The 17,576-nt window shown below is 43.0% G+C and overlaps 1 long non-coding RNA gene across 1 annotated transcript; it reads right to left on the bottom strand.

The window, feature by feature from the left end:
• Window positions 1-229: 229 nt before the first annotated feature.
• LOC148755688 (uncharacterized) lies at window positions 230-17,337 on the bottom strand. The gene is made up of 4 exons (XR_016018471.1): window positions 17,198-17,337; window positions 15,940-16,086; window positions 1,735-1,873; window positions 230-348 (listed from the first exon to the last, which is right to left on the bottom strand). It is a non-coding gene; the product is annotated as an uncharacterized LOC148755688 (long non-coding RNA).
• Between the last annotated feature and the right edge of the window lie 239 nt (window positions 17,338-17,576).

Genomic DNA, 17,576 nt, shown 5'->3' with positions numbered 1-17,576 from the left:
TCACAAGAACCCAACACTCTCTTCCTGCCTCCCTCCTCATCATCGCCCCTTCCTCACTTCAGGGCCTTATGGGGCTCTTTGCATGCATTCCTCAGCTCACCTCACCAAAACCACATGAGGATACTTGAGCTGATAGAATATGGGGACATGGTGGGTCCAGCAGACTTTAGAATATGGGGACATGCTGGGTCCAGCAGACTTCTTGGAGGCCTCCTCATAATGCATAAGGGCTTACTGAACGTGATGGGACCCGAGGAAATGAGGGGATTTACCTCCTTCCCCATTCGTTTCTTACCACAATTCCTATCATGGTTCCCATTCTTGGAGCAAAAGCAGCACCTGGGAGGACTGAAAAAATAATCATATTAATAATAACTTCAGTCAAAATTTCTTGATGATGACAATAAGCCAGGTCATTTGTGTTGTACTAGGTCCTTTATGTGGATCACCTCATTTAATACTTGGAATAATATAAGTTAGTTATTATCCCCATTTTATACATGAGGAAATTTAGGCTTGGAGAGGTTATGTGACTTGCCCAAGGTCACATAGTTACTAAGAGGAGGAGGTAGGATTTAGGGAGTCTCACTCCAGAGCAAGGCTCCTAGCCATTGTTCTACACCACATCTCATGCCATTTACTCAGACCTACTATGTGCCTGGCATTGTGCTGGGGCCTTTATACCGGTTTCTTTAATCCCGAAACAACACCATGAGAGAGGCTCTATCTCATAGTAGTAAGTAACCTTCCAGAGTCAGATAGACTTTGTCAACAGTCTTTTAAATTCAATGAAGACCATCGCCTCTGGCTTTGTGACCTTTCCTTTCCACCTTAATGTGCCATATTGCAAATAACATGGATTTTAGAGTGAGATAAACCTCTGTTCTAATCTCAGTTCTTCCACATAGCAGCTTTGTGTTAAGACCACCCTAATGGGGTTGGAGAGTGGAGTGAGGTAATGCAGGTAAAGCACAATACCTGGTACCAGTGTCCCATAAATGGCGACATGTATTAGTAATAAATGATAAGTATTAATACCAGAATGATGAGGTGCTCTGAGGGCTTCTTGGCTCCAAATGCCAGAGCCTTTTCCACTGTACCAAGAACACGGCACTTCCAGAGCCATGACAAGTGTTCCAGTAATGTAATCAAGGTTCTTGCTTCAGTGACAGAAAATCATGTTTTTTAAAACACTTGTTTGCTTTCATGGGGCATACTTGCAGTGCTGAGAAATTTGCACCTTTTCTAATTTTTCAGGAAGAACCCACTTCTTTGTAGCCCTCTTGTCACAACTTGACTGCAAACGTTCAGCAAGTGGGGCCCCTGGTGTGTTTGAAGAGAATTTAGCGATATTTAACCCAACACCCCTCATTTACAAGGGAGACATGATACGCTATGGTTTTCTCCTTGCCCACTTGCTACTTTGAGCACGTTGAGTCATATTGCCCTTTCATAAAATGAGGATCATAATATACTTATTCAATTTACCTAAACAATATGTTTCCCAACAGCACTCCGTTCCCTCTCTTCCTAATTTCTACAAAACAACCAAAAAAAAACCTCCTTTTTCTCTGTGGAAATACTCTCTACACAAATGCCAGAGATACTGGCATTAAAAAGTAATTGTAAACTTTTGGAAAGTTTGGATATACATTTTGAATTATAGATGGTAGCAATGGAAAAAACTGTTTTTCACTCCCACCTGATCCTACTTATACAGCAGGTTGGCCTTACCAGTAGCTCCTAATTGTAATACAGAGAGAAGAGAACTGGGCCTGGCATCAGCAGAACTGCCTTTGAGACTTAGCTCTGTCAACTGCAAGCTCTTTGATTCTGGGCGAGGCAGTTGATTCCTCTGAGCCTGTTTTCCTTTCTGTAAAAAAGGGGTGGGAATAATAACCAACGGTTAGTGCTGTTGCTGTGAGGCCTAAATAAAATAGTGGACATAAAAGCACTCTGAACGCCCCAGATAGCCACTGAGACATGAGCTATTATGGATTGTAATAACGAAAATCGAAGCTGTCATTTTAAACCACAGTACTGACAGTAACCTCAGTTTTTGTTTAATTCCGTGGTGAAAAGCACTTTCCAGAGTGACCGCCAGCTTCGGTCTGTGGTCACAGACTGACTAGCAAGTACCTGTGCACGGGTGGCAAGAAACGTCCCCAGCTGTGCTGAGGTAACAGTAACACCAGAGAGCCATCGTCCTGTATTTGATTCCTTCTCTATGAAAAACTTTGTCCTGTTTTAAAACGGGCACACACTCGGTATGTTTGAAGAGTGGCAAGGAAGCCAGTATGGCTAGAGCAGAGTGAGCAAGTGAGGGAAAAGGTGGTAAGAAATGAGCAGTAAGAGACAGACTTCTGAGGTCCTGAGAGGGAAAGCCGTGGGAGGGCTGGCTAGAATAATATAATCTAACTCAGATTCTACCTGGATCATTTCAGGGCAAGAGTGGAAGCAGGGAGGCCAGCGAGGAGACCATAAGCTGACAAGAGGCATGGTGGCTTCGACCAGCGAGTTAGTGGCGGAGGTGACGAGAAGTGACTGGGCTGTGGATATAAGAAAGGATGTGTAGGAGAGAATGACATTAAGGATGATCAAGCTTAGGGCCTGAATCACTGGAAAGAAGGCAGGGGAGCAGGTTTTGGGGAGACCAGGAGCTCTGCTTTAAAAAAATTTTGAAAGAATTGTACTTGCCAGCTTTTTAAAGAAATTTTTCCATAATGATTTAAAAAAAAAAAAAAAAAAAAGATTTACATTGTACTTCTCAAAGCAATGCCTCATCTGTTATTTCATTTGCTCCTTCAAGAAGCCTTGTGAGGTCACAGCTCCTATCCCTATTGTGTCAGTTAGGATTTGAGAAGTGGAATCACTATGGTTGATACAGAATCAGGAGTTTATTATAGACATTAGACCTTCTGCAATATGTGAGCTGTTGGAGAAGTGTCTGTGTTGGGTGTTGTGTCTAAAGTTGACACAGGCCAGCTGCACTAGAAGTCAGAAAGGAAAGCTAGATGTGAAGTGATAAAAAAAAAAAAAGACCAACTGGAGCCCGCATAGAAAATATGGACCCCATGAAGATAACCTGGCACCTGGGTCCATCTCCGACCCACTCCAACCTCAGTGTCATGGATGACCTACAGGAAAAGCTGGGCCTCACACATGTAGCTGCACATACTCTGGCTTAGGACTTGAAAAAGCTACAGGCAGATCTGAGGTTGCTGTGGGCCCTCTGGTATAAAAAGGTTCCTGCTTTATTTCCACATTCCAAATCTAGCACAGATTTGTCTTGTAGCCAACTCTAAATGGGACCCACGCAGGGGAGTGAATTCTGGGAAATGTGATTCCAGCTTAGCTAAGTTGACAAGGTATAAAGTCACCACACCCACTTTACAGATGAAGAAAATTAAGACCCAGAGAAATTAAATGCCTTGCAGAACATTTGTAGCAGATGCTTTATCAGGACCCAGTTTTGCTGACCCCTAGCCTGCTGGCTTTAGTTTACATCTTTTGAATGCTTGCTGTGTGCCAGACGTTGTACCATCACCTCCAGGGCTCACCACAACTCTATGGAGTAGATATTATTGTCTCCAGTTTAAAATGAACATACTGAGGCTCAAATAAGCGAAGTCAATGAACCAAGGTTACACAGCTGTGGAAATGGAAAACTACTAAGATTCAAACACAGGTTGGTCGGACCACAAGTCCGACACCGTCAGCCTCCGGGTGTATGGTCTTTCTCTCCACTCGCTCCATGTCCCACCCTGTTTCCTAGGGTGGAGTGTAAGAAGATGGCTCACACTAAGAGAGGTCCTGGCACCGCAGCACCTCATCTGTAGTCTGGGGTGCTGGACGGGAGCCAGTTCCCTCCACTCCAGAGACAGTGTAAATACACGGTGGGAAATGCTTTGGTTAATACAATTAGGGGTTGCCCTGAAGGGAATGTGTATTCCAAATACAACAGGCAAAAGCACCGGGATACAGGCTGTGCCTTGAAGAAGCCCAACAGCCCTTGGCCACAGGAACCAGAAGTAGGAACGTCAAGCAAGTGCTCCCTTCTATGCTGAGAAATTACCCATGATTCCAGAGGCCAGAAAATAGACCTAGCTGGGGACAAGGGAAAGCCTATTGCTTTAGTAACGAAACCTAATATTTGTGGCTTTAGAGTTATCAAACAAATCCAAATTAATTTAATTATCTTGAGAATAGTGATAATAATAATTATTATTTATTGCAGTTGATGGCTTATTTTGTGCCACGCACTGCTTTACACATTTTATATAAATTAACTCAGTTAATCCTCACAATAAGCATATATGGTAGGAAGTATTATTGTCCTCATTTTACACATGGGAAAACTGAATCACAGAAAGGTTGGATAAACTTGCAAATAGTCACACGAACCCAGGGAGTCTGCCTCCAGAGTCTAACCTCCCAACCTTTATACTAATCTGCCTCTCAACAACCCTGTGAGGGAAGGAGACAGGAAAGGCGTGTAGCAAGATTATCCTTCCCATTTTGCAGATGAGGTAATTGAGGCTGGGGAGGGTTGAATAAGGTGCCTAAAGCTTCCCTGCCAAGCCCAGATTTGAAGCCAGAACTGTTAAACTGCAAAGCCCATGCTCTTTCCACTCTGCCACTCAGCCCTGTTAAGTTAGTGGCACATAAAAAAAAAAAAAAAGGCTGATAAAAATTTATCAAGATCAGGATGTGAGATAGTATTCGTAATTCTAGAACCCAGATCTTCTGAGTTCCAGTTCAGAGTTCTTTCAATCCCATCACATTAGAAAGGGAATTACAAAATCCTGGAGTAAAAGGCAGGGAGGAACAAAGCAAACATATAGAAGGAAGTGAGAGAGACAAGCCAATGGGACAGTAATTAAAATTTTATTTAACCTACCAATGGAAGGTAGAAGTGACTGAGACAGCTAATTGTCCCACAAAGTGTCATGTTCACCTTCCATAGTGTAGAGATATTGCTGGAAAGTGACTGCTGAGCCAGGATCTCTCTTTCCCCTTGCATCTTGACATGGTCACATGACTCATTCCCACCAATGGAATGTGAACAGAAGTAATGTATGTTGCTTTTGGGTCAGAGTGTTTAAGAAGTGGGTGGGCATGCCTTCTCTACTCTCACTTTTCCCATCGACTAGTGGCAAGCAGGGTATCCTGAGGACACTGGGTCCCTGCATCCCTTCTAGGACAAGAGCTTGGTAAATGGAAACAAACACTTGGGTTTGATGTGAACAAGAGATGGATTTCTACGCTATTTGGTCCATTACACGTTGGGGGAGGGAGGGGCATTATTTGTTATAGCATCTGCATGGCCTTAACTCAATATGGTAGATGAGGCCAAAGTGCCAGGCTCTGAGTTGTTGTGGGACATAACTCATCCTACGTTGCAGGTAGTCGATAAATCCATAGAGTACATGTAGGTTAATCAGCCTTTCTGAGGATAAGAAAGGCCTTGGTCAGAGACGCCGCCTTCACTAGACTGTGAGCACCTTGAAGGCTGAGACCCATGTCCCTGCTCTCTGCGTCCTCTGTCGAGCAGAGTGCTTGGCTCACAGTACACACTCAATATGTGTTTGATGACCAGATCGCTTCCCAGGTCCTCCTTGCCACCAGAACACAGTGAATGGACACAAGATGGAGAATCAGTGCGAATGTCTTGAAACCAGAAACAAAGGGAGCATTTCTAAAATGTCTAGGAGAGAATCTGAACTCAGCCTTGAGCCTCCCTCAGCCAGACAGACCTGACAAGGCAGCAGATGGCAACACGGAAATATTTTGGACTTAAATGACATCATACTTATAATAAAACAAAAGAAGAAATCCCTCAATAAAATACACTTGTTTTCTATGTGATGAATTGAAGTGTTTCAATCCTGTCCTAATCCATGACCATCGCTTGTATTCCCAAAGGATATTTCTGACTAGGAAGTTTTATGGCGAGGGCCTTGAAATACCCTGGGGGAGAGCTTATGGTAAATGTTTTAACAGGATACGGTAGCCAAAATATGACACCGGATGTTGAAGGAAACTCAGACAGTGGCTGAGATGTCAGGAAAGGCAATTTTCTATTTTATCTGGGGAAAAGTCTTTCCTTGAATTCCAGAACCTATCGTAATCTGCCCTCATAGATAGTCCATTTGAAACCTCAACACAAAAGGATCTCCTTATGCTTGTTAGGGAGGGGGTCCTGGACCACTACATCTGGGACCACTCAGCAACTGGACTAGCTCCATCTAACTAAGTGGCAGCAGAATTCAGATTCTTTGGCTAAACATGAAATTCATTCATTCGAAGGCCTGCAGGCTGATACACACTAATAAAATGATGAGAGCCTGTAGAGGACAAGCACTCTGCAGATATTACTCCTTTACCACTTTGAAGATATTTATATCTTCACAACAACTCTGACAAGCAGGCATCATTGTTACCACCATACAAACTCATCAACTGAGCTACGCCAGCCAGTCGGCTGGGAAATGGCAGGGTCTGTTTTCAAGTCCCAGCATAGACGATGCCAAAACCCACTGTGCACTACAGATACCCCTTCGGTAATAACCCTCCTGACTCCAGAGTCAACATGCTTCCCACCACATCACCACTGCCTGGGGGAAAGGGAAAGATGCTCTTGCCTTAAACTACACACAGAGCCCCCACATCAGGATTTGGCTTTACTAAACGGATAGGGCTAAAATATTTATAATTTAAAGGGTCAGGAGACACCATAAATACATAATCTCTTAGGAAACCCCTTGGCCCCTCACTTTGGTGCCTAGTTAATTCAGCTACCATCACCACCAAAGGCAATAACATAGATTTCTCCTCTCTTGCCCTATCCTTATGAAAGCAGACCTGTTGTTCTGCAACCTTTTGTGACGAGGTGTCTGAAATATAACATTCTCAGCAGTTTAGAGCACAAGATTGATTTTAACACATTATGGTGCATTTGGGAATTGATCCAAACCCCATGGAAGCAGGTCAAATTCAGGTACCAAGCTTTATTGTAGAATTCAACGAGCAGAGTTGAACACATAAAGCTGCCTTTGCATTCCAACCTGTTATACCTCTAAACCCAGCTAGACGATTTCCACAAGCCCCCATGCTGGGGAGTGCCAAGTTCATTCTGGCTGGAAACCAAGTTGGTCTTTCGAGTTCAGACCAAAATTTTTCTCTCCAGAACCCCTTGAAATGTCTGTCACCTGCCTCCTTTCCTGAGCCCCTCTGAATTCCGCTCTCTCCAAGCCAGCCATGCGTGTTCTTAGCCCAAGATCCTTTTCTTCTTCTTTTTAAAATTTTGTCTGTAGTATAAGTCTTTTTTAATTTTTACATCCCTTGGGCATTTAAAACTGTCTGTGTATCACAAAAATATGACAAAAAGCACCACCCGCAGTCCTACCACTTGTCCCCGTTCCTCGTTCATTTGCAGACAAAATAGCTACAGAGTTAGTATAACCATATCATAGATACAATTTTGGCAGTTGCTATATTGCTTTATGGCTGGGATGGCAAATGGGTCTCATCTCTTACCCTGACTATGACCAATCTGCCTCGGTGCTGACTTGAGAAGATCCTAGGCTCGGCAGGTAAGCGTGCTGGGAGCAACGGGTGATTTTTGCCAGAGACGCATTGTCATGCAGGGTCTCTGGTCCCACTCCCCACACAAGAACACAGAATATGATGAGGCCAAAAAGGAACACCCACGGAGCCTTGGATAGGGGGTTCATACCACTATATTCTCTCTGGCGACTGGGTTGGAGACACAGGAAGCAGGAGCCGCAATCTGGGGTCCACTTCTCTGCCAACTAACCAACCCCGTAGCGTAGCCACAGCAGTTATATTAGTGGCCAATGGCTAACCGGCCACAGCTGATGGCCGACTAGTTACAGCTGATGGCCATCTACTACCCGAGCCAGCACCTTTCCATGTGAGGTTGAGAGCCTGGAAACTGTTCTCCTGGCTCAGTCCCCACCCTCATGTTGTGGAGAGAGGGCAGTGTAGGAACACAGACATATTTGCTTTACTACATTGTCAGTGCTTGTGTATCTGAAACCATGGCCCCTACCAATTCCTCCCAGCCCTGGAGAGGCAAGCAGGTTGAGTCTCTTTCCCTTCCCCTTGAATCTGCACTGACTTGTTGACTGGTTTTGACCAATAGATTGCAGTGGAAATGACACTGTGGCTTCTAGTCCTTAAGAGGCCTTGCAGCCTCAGTTTACCCTCTTGGGATCCAGCCAGCACATAACAAAGTTAAGGTTAGACTGGATGAGGGATCCCAGGGGAGGGGGAGCTCAGTCAGCCCCAGATGTTCCAGCCACCTCAGTGAAGCACCCGACATAGAATGAAGCCATCACGGCTACACAGCACAAGCCAGGCTTCCCAGCTGAGTGCATCCACGCGAGTGACCTGGTCAGTACCACAGGCATCAGAAGGACTCGCCAACAGAGCCCAGTCAAGTCACAGAATCATGAGAAACAATAAATTGTGGTTTTAAGCCATAATCTGGGGTTCTTTTGTTACATAGGAGTGGGTAATGCATGTAACACCTTTATTTTAATAGCTGATTTTTCTAATTTCCACTTTAGGCCATCAAGTCACCTCTGGTATAATATCTTCCTTGACTCTTCTCCACCCAAATCAAAACCGCAGTTCTCTTTTCTCCCCTCTGACCCCTTTCTTCTCATTGTACACATTTGTTTGCACATCTGTCTCTCCTCTGGAATGTGAACTGTGGGAGGCCACTGCCTGGGTTTCATCCATATTTGTATCACTCGCTTTACAGAGATGGCCTGGCATAGTGATAAGAGTACAATAAATGTTTGCTGAATGAACTAAACGAATTGACCATTACACTGAGTCTTCCTTCTGCTTGCAATATTGCCTCCCCTCCCCCTACATATTGATATATCTCCCTCACTTCACCAAATCTTATCAGCAAGGACTTCTTCTACCACCAAAATAGCAACTTCCTCTATCCCTGTACATCCTTTACCCTCGTTCATTTTCCTTCATAGCACAAATAATCCTCTGGGAGTTTATATACCTGTTTATTATATGTCTCTCCCCAATGGTATGTAAGCTCGTATATCAGAGACTTTGTTTTATTCACTACTATGTCCTAGTACCTAGAATACTGCTCGCCACTTAGTAAGTGTTCAATAAATATTTTTAATGAGCACATAAATGTCTGTATCATAACAAGAACACATTTTGGCAGTTTTCCCACTTTTAATTTGGGCTGTCCTACATTTCAGCTTGGACCCTCGTGGGAGGCATGATTAGTACACCCCAATATCCAGTTCTCCCTTCTTTCCAGAGAACACGGAAAACTATTCATCCCAACCATCTTGTAGTGAGGTGTGGCCACGTGAGTAGGTCTGGCCAACGGGCTCTGAGGGGCAGTGATGAATGGCATTTCTGGGCTGAAGCATGGCCGAGAGGGTGTGTTTTCTCCACAAGCTCTTGCCCTGCTTGTGCTGAGATGATGGAGATACCAAATCAAAGGAGTCTGGGGTTGCTGAGCCACTGTATGGAGAACATCTGCCCTGGAGAGATGCCCATAACCACAGGGGACTTTGCATGACTCAGAAATAAACTCGCATTAAGTCACTGAGATTTTGGAGTGGGCTATTATTGTAACACAGCCTAGCCCAACCTGATAAAAAAAAAAAAAAAGCCTGTTTAGTTCAAATTCCTTTTACATCTGAGAACTAGATGAGGCAAATGGGCAGGAAAGACGGGAAAGAAGGAGGTGTTTCTATCACTCAAATACTAATCTATAATTTCAAAGTATAAAAGTGTCCACTCTAAGTAGGCGTGGTGTCAGGTCCTGAGCTAGGCCCTCAGGGAATAGGGATGAATCTGACTCAGTCTCTCACCTCACAGAGCTCACAAACCAGTGAGTGGGCCAGGCATGTTATTAAAATACACTGGGATAGTACATGTTCATAGTTCTAATAGGTACAAAGTGCTCAGGGCTCACAGAGGGTGGAACACTTTATTCTGCCTGTTTTCCACATTAAGGTCGCTCTAGGCTCAGCCAAACAGGGGCTGCTCCTAGAATACTGACAGGAGCCAAACTAGGTCAGACTGTCTGACAGTGAAAGCGGGCAACCAAGGAAAGGGAACAAAGTTGCCCTTCTTTACTTATCACGCCTGCTCTTAACTCCTGCAAGCTGACTCCTCTTTCTCAGTGTGGAAGGCTGCCCCTAGCTCTGCAGGTCCTCTCCTAGGCCTGTGCTCTTGTCTGTCTGCTTGTTTGTTTGTTTGTTCATTGGAATTGGCTCACGTGATTATGGAGGCTGAGAAGTCCTAAGACCTGCAATCAAGAAGTTGGAGACCCAAGATCACCAATGGTGTCGTTCTAGTCTGAGTCCAAAAGCCTAAGAATCAGAAGAAACAATGGTGTAAAGTCCAGTCTGAAAGTCCACAGGCTTGAGACCCAAGAAGAGCAAATGTTTTAGTTCAAGTCCAAGGTCAAGAAAATACTGAGGCCCCAGTTCAAGGTAGCCAAGCAGAAGTTTCCTCTTACTCAGCCTTTTGGTTCTATTGGATGAAGCCCCCCAACCCCCCACATGTGGGAGGAAAATCTGCTTTACTCAGTCTACTAATTATTCAATGTTAATCTTCATCTAGAAACACCTTCATAGAAAAACCAAGAATAATAATTGACTAAATGTCTGGGCACCATGTGGTTTAGTCAAGTTGACACATGAAATTAACCATCACAGTTGGTGACACTTGTCCTGCCCGTTTTCCCATTAATTCACAGCCAGTTCACTTTTGGAAGCAAAAAAGACAGAAAGAGAATCTAGTAGACAAATGCGCAAGAACAATGAAATTAAATCTCATTCATTTACTGACTATGGATATCCAGACATGTTAAACACATTCTATTCTTTATAAACATTCTGCAACTGGGAAGAATTAGCCCCATTCTACAGCTAAGGAGGCTCGAGATCAGAGGGGGATTATCAACCCTCTCCCAGCCCTGCATCCCTACATATTTCAGGTCTTTATCTTTCTTCTCTATTTAGTCCATATTTCCTACCACTTAGTGCCAATTGCGGGATGAGTCTGGGAATGGTTTCTCCAGTAGGGTGAAATCAAACTTCTCTCTATCAGAGATGTTAAATGATGTCAACAAAAGGTTGCTGTCACCAATCCAATGCCAACAGGAGTCCCCAGTCCAGGATGTGGTAAAAGCAGAAACTTTACTCAGGCGAACAGTTTGCAACGTAGGAAATGCAGCCTCTGGTAGAAATTGAATGTGTGCTTCACCAAGACAAATGGGAGGCCCTTATATAGAGAAAAATGACCATCTGGTCCCTGATTGGTCAACTTGTATGCTAAGGATTAATCCAAATTTGCACAGTTTGATTGGTCCAAATAGCACTGTCCTGATTGGTCAGAATTGTTAATTCGGATTGGTCCTTATGGAGTCACTCTGATTGGTCCCTAAAGACACAAATGAGGGTATAAGTGCACAACTCCAATTGGATGGTGCAGGTCTCAGCCCATGGGTTAAAATACGATTCCAGGAACTACTTTACAAGGTTCAAACACAGTGCAGGTTTCTTGGCAGCTCAGTCTGTGGCTTTTCCCTGATATGTAGTATGTGTGAGACACCTCCGTAAACAATGGCTGCTAGACTCTGATTATGAATTTGGGCCCAGTTACCCACACGGAGTCCTTTTTGGCAGACATATTCCTTCTCGGTGTCAACAGTACCTGGCCCAAAGTCACACTGCGAGTAAGTCATTGTATCTGCTGATGGCTCTTAGAGGTCTGTAGATCATAGGCCTCCTCTTCTAATTCCTATCCTGTGACCAAGTTCCTGGTTTTAATATTTGAGATATTCTGCCTGCTCCTCACCCTGACAGTTATTTCCTTCCTGTGTGTTTGTAATAGCAAAGTAAAAATCCCAACCACCTGCCACTTAATAAAAAGAAAAATGTTACTTTTAACTAAAAGGATGTGGTCATGGCAGCAGGAAGCAAGCAGAGCAGGTAAATCAGCCGATTGCAAGAGTCTCACAAACCCATGTCTCTGTCTTCTCCCACCAATCTCGTCTTGCTACTTCTGTAAAGTGAGTAAGGGAATAGTCTCTGGCTCTGCAGGGCATCCAAGAAAAACAATTCAGAAGCCTATGCTCTGAGGGCAAGGTGTCCTCTGGGCCTATTACTTGGATTGGTTTTATAGTTTCTTTAGGACCAGGAGGTTTCTACTTCAAAAGGCCCCCTTGCCCTGTATGCGTTGGTCCAGTTGCTTCAAGCATGTGGTCCAATTGCTTCACCAGTCAGGAGCAATTAAGGAGGAGGTGGTAACGTCAGCCCATTTGACTGCACATGCAGGGTAGCCTCAGGAAAAGTCAGAAGGACTGCTGCCACTGCAGCTTTGGTTGGAGGGTGCACTAAGGGAAGATAAGGAGTAAAAACACAAGCATCAGGCAACATCTTAGTCCATTTGGGATGCTGTTACTGAGTACCAGAGACTGCGTGGCTTATAACTACAAAGTTTTATTTCTCAGAATTCTGGAGGCTGGGAAGTCCAAGATACAGGTACTGGCAGATTCAGTGCCTGATGAGAGCTCACTTCCGGCTCATAGATGGGCATCTTCTTACTGTGTCCTCATACGGATGAAGGGGGGAAAGGAGCTCTCTGGAATCTCTTTTCTAAGGTCACTAATCCCATTCAGAGCCCTCCTGACCTAGTCACCTCCCAAAGGCCCCACCTCTAACTACCATCACATTGGGGATCAGGTTTCAGCATAAGAATTTTGAAGGGACACAAATATTCAGTCTAGAGCAGCCAAGGAACAGAAGATTTTTAGGAATAAAGTATCTCTAATCCTCATCTTTTGCTCAGACATCTGTAGCCCAAGAACCAGGACATTTTCTTGGTTACAAAATTCAACTTTGTTAGAGTAAAGGGCAAGACAAACATGCCATTCAAAGAGTTCCTAAGCATAAGCCAGGGGAGTGTGTGTGTGTGTGTGTGTGTGTGTGTGTGTGTGTGTGTGTGTTTAAAATAGGTTTTACCCAAAATGACAGTTGGGCCAAGACTCGAACCCAAATCACCCTTATTCCAAGATCTACACAAACACCATGCATCCTCCATTTTACAAATGTCACCTGCATGGGTGATATGTTTAACATTAAGAAAATGCTTGTTTTCCCATCTGAGATACAAGCTCCTAGGATTTTATAGAAACCTTTTGAAGATAGTGCTCTAACCAGGGATGTTCTGTCTTTGTTTCCGGCTCCAAACAAACCAAAAAGAAATATTCATGCTTCCACCAGAAGCTGTAGCTCACTAGGGGACAGACATAGAATTTCAGTGCAGGGTGGGGGCAGAGGGAAGAGGGCATGTGTAGCTTGAACAAGCCCCTTGAATAATTTGGCTCCATCATGGGAAGATAATTAATGCGGGTTTCTACACCACAAGGATCCTAATAGGGGGCTGCCAGTCAAGCGATGGTCAGGCCTGGTCTTTGTGGGACAGATCTTATTTTATTCGTCTCTCTTTTTTTTTCTAACTTAAATTTAAACAATTTTTCATTAACAAGACAATTAAAAATAAACTCTAATCTCTACATCTTTTCTAGAAAATTAGACACAGCTGGGAGCTGCATCGATAGGAGGATGTGGACTTTGAGATCAGGGTTATCAAGGCTTGAATTCCAGTTCTTCTTGAGGCCGGGCACTAACCCCCTTGAGCCTCAGTTTCTTCGTCCTTAGAACTAGAAGATCCTACTATCACTTTCCAAGATTTGGAGGGTCTTACATGCAATAGACACTCAACAAATGTTTCCTGGTTTGCTGCTTTTCACTGAATGTTACTTCACAAGTACATTTCTAAGAATCGGCCTAGTGTGTACATTTGTCATTTGTAATAGCTATAGAATGTTCCATGGTGAAAATAGCGTGATTTTCTCTGCCATTTCCCCAGTGTTGAGAATCTGGATTGTTTCCAGTTTTCCTTTCTTATGAATTGGACTGCTATGGACATCTTCAGACAGATGACGTTTCCCCCCTCAAGTTATTTCCTTGGAGTAAATTCCCAGAAGAAGAATTACTGAGCCAAAGAGTAGGAACAGCTTTGTAGCCCTTGTTATTTATTGTCAGATGGATTCTCATTTTCTCAGAAGGCTGTCAGCTGGGAGAGCCCTACATATGTGGTAGATATTATGGGCGGTTTCCGTCTGCCACTGCTGTTCCCGTCACAAGCCCAACTGGAGAAACTATTCCCAGACTCTCATCCTGCAATTGGCACTAAGTGGTAGGAAATATGGACTAAATAGAGAAGAAATAAAGGGATCTGGAAAGGATAGGGCTACAGAGCGGGGACAGTGAAGGTTGATAAAGCTCTCTGCATTTAGGGATTAAGTTATGATATGATTAAGCACTTTGGTCTATTGCAGGGGTGTCCAAACTGCGGCCCGCAATCCATTTTTAATTGGCCCACAGCAAATTCCAAAAATATATTTAGTTTACTTAAATAAACCAGGTGAGGCAATACGTACTTCACCTCGAGTGAGTGGCCCGGCTGTTTGTGTATTTTACCGCATATGGCCCTTGGTGAAAAATGTTGAAAAAAGTTTGGACACCCCTGGTCTAGAGGTAAAGAATGCTGGGAGAAAACCCTTCAAATAAGTTAATATTTATAGTTTTTATTATACATACATTTATGAGCACTTACCTAACATGTGCCAACCACTGATATTCATGTGGTGTCTGAACCTATCCCCCATTTACTTTGTAATGTGAGAAAGATAAGGGGTTAAAGTCTGGCCCTGCCTACTGGGGGCTTCTCTCAAATAAGAAACTGGAAGAGAGAGATCATGCTGAAGAAACTGGGAAGCAAAACTGAGGGTAGAAGGAGAGCTGCAAACCAGAGGCAAACATTCAAACTGAGGCACAGAACACAAATCAAGAGTTTCTCTGAGATGTGCAAATGAAAAAGTCAGGACTAAGAGCAATGGGCGTATATGTGGGCTGAAGCAGAGAACTGTGGGGCAGAAGGAGGGTGATGGTAAACCAAGGCAATTTCTCACAAGCATTTAAACTGTGCTGTTCAAATTTCAATTACCCTTGCCAATGTTTTCTACTTGATGTGTCAATAACCAAGAAAGCTGTATTAAAGTAATAAAGAGCTTAATAAGTCTTTGTAGATCTAACAAAATGTGTATATATTTTGAAGCTATGCTATTAGGTGAATTTAAATTTTCAATAGTTATCTTCCTGATAAACTGAACCTCTTGGCATGATGCAGTGATTCTCTTTTTTTTAAAGCTTTTTTCCCCTCAAAATCTATTTTGTTTTGCATTGATTTAACTATACCTGCTTCCTTTTGGTTACTATTTTCTTGGTACATTTTTTCCTAGCCTTTGACTTTAAAATTTTCCGTGTTCATATGTTAGAGTTGAATCTCTTACAGAAATCACTTAGTTAAATTTTGTTTTTGCATAGCCCAAGAGTCTTTGTGTTTTAACAGGAGAGTTTAATCCATTTACATTTATTTTGTTCTGTGATTGATTTGGATTTATTTCTTCTTGTCTTTTCTGCTCATACTATCTTCACTGTTTCACACCTACCCTTCTTACCTTTGGATTGACTGCTCTTACCCATCCCATTTCTCCCTCTACTTGTTTAAAATTAAATGCTTCATTAAATCTAGTTGTTAAAAATTAAATGCTTCATGTTTATTCTTTTTAACAAAGTCTAAATAGTATCTTAACCTTTTTTCCAAAAGAACACCACGACCTTAGGCTGCCTCAACTCTGATGACCCTCTCCTCTAAACTTACATGCTATTTTTGTCCATATTTTAGTTCTAGGCTCTTTGTACCAAACAGGCATTAGATATTATCATTATTTTAGAAATTACATTTCTTAGTTTTATCTATAAATTTACCAAAATTTTTACTTACCATATCTCCTTGCACATTCCAGCCATTCTGCCTCAAGTACATTCTTTAAAATTTTTCTTGATAAATGTTAGCTGTTAGTAAACTTTCTCAGTTTTTGTTTTTCTGACAAACTCCATATTTTATCCTTATTCTTCACTGATAGTTTTCCTGGATAAAGAATTACAGGTTATTTTATTTTAACAATTGAAGATATCTTTTCACTATTTTCTGGCTTCAATACTTTCTCTAGAGAAGTCAGCCGTGAGACATGTTGCTGATCTTTGAGAAAAGTCATACATTTTTTGACTTATCTACTCTTTCTTCCTACCTCCATATATATTTTTGATTTTCTGAAGTTTTGATTTTCTTAAGTTTTTCTCCAAGCTGGAGATACAGAAGATATACATATATCCAGCTTGAAGTTTATTGTTTTGGTTCTGAGGATTGGTTTCTGCTGTAGGCCTTGTTCTCTGGACAATAGACTCTGAGAAAAAGAATAGCATGCAGAAAGCCCCTTGAGGAGTGCTCTCAGGATCAAGACCTGTGGACAAAGGAATAGAATTGGGCACAGGGCGAAGTTGAGTTGTGATGTAGTCACAAAAATGGCCTCAGCCTTCCCATTGGGAACTCTGGCACTTGGTTGCCTCTGAAGCATTGTCCCAAATTGGAAAAATGGGGCTGAGTCTTTATTACCACATAGCAATGACTTATCGGACAGGGCTGCCCTAAAGCAAAGTGTGTGACAGTGAGCAAAGCAATTATTTTCAGCCCAGGGAAATCGCTGGGGGTCAACAGTTGTACCCTGGCAATTGCCAGTACTCTTTGTGGTTGAGGGAATGATTGATCCTGACAGTGACAGAGGACAGAATTTGACTGGTATACCATGGTATCCACTACCGTCCATCCCCATGTTGCCCAGATCCACTTGTTGGTATATGTCCTGGAAGCAGATCTTTCAGGATTCTAGTGACCTCTTTTTTTTTGAAGAAACTTAAAAATAAGAAGGTTAATCATATAAACTACTGCACTGACTGCTGCACTTGGTCTGGTCTCAAAGACAAAGCACCTACAGAGGTGCTAGCTGAGGATCATCGTCTATCCAGACCTGTCATCCTCAGCTAGCACCTCTGCAGGTTTAGGTGGCTTACCTGGTGGGTGACCCAGACTCTTATCCCTGAGAGATCTCAAATCTTGGTCACCCTGCCCATCTCAGACAATGGTTGCTGCACTTATCGATTTACCATCAAAACTAGGTAAAGCGGTACCAAGAAACACTCACATGAATCACCTTGATGCCAAACATACTCTTCCTCACCCCTCTTGTGTAACATCAGCTCTACCTCTTCCGATAATCAGGATCAATTACCCTGCCAGGAACCTGGAGGGATGAGAGAGCAAGATGTAGCTGGAATTTTAATGGGATTCTTGCTGTACCCTTGGTAGAAGCATTTCCCCCTCTGTAAGCTAAGACCTTTAAAACTATAGAGCCCAGAATGGTGGGGATAAAGCAAAATTCCCTGAGTGAGTAATTGAGAATGATGGTAAAGAGGCTACTGCTACATAAAACTTTAGTTTCCAGATCCATGCATCCCACCTATTGGGGATACCACATCATCTCCATAACTTTCTGCAAATTGGGCTCATCTGTCTTGCCACTC

The sequence above is a fragment of the Rhinolophus sinicus genome, chromosome 14, assembly GCF_057876585.1.
Source record: "Rhinolophus sinicus isolate RSI-liver-muscle chromosome 14, RSI-T2T, whole genome shotgun sequence".
In the NCBI taxonomy this organism is placed as follows: domain Eukaryota; kingdom Metazoa; phylum Chordata; class Mammalia; order Chiroptera; family Rhinolophidae; genus Rhinolophus; species Rhinolophus sinicus.
Note: the sequence above shows the minus strand (reverse complement) of the source record. Positions and strands in the feature narration are given on the sequence as shown.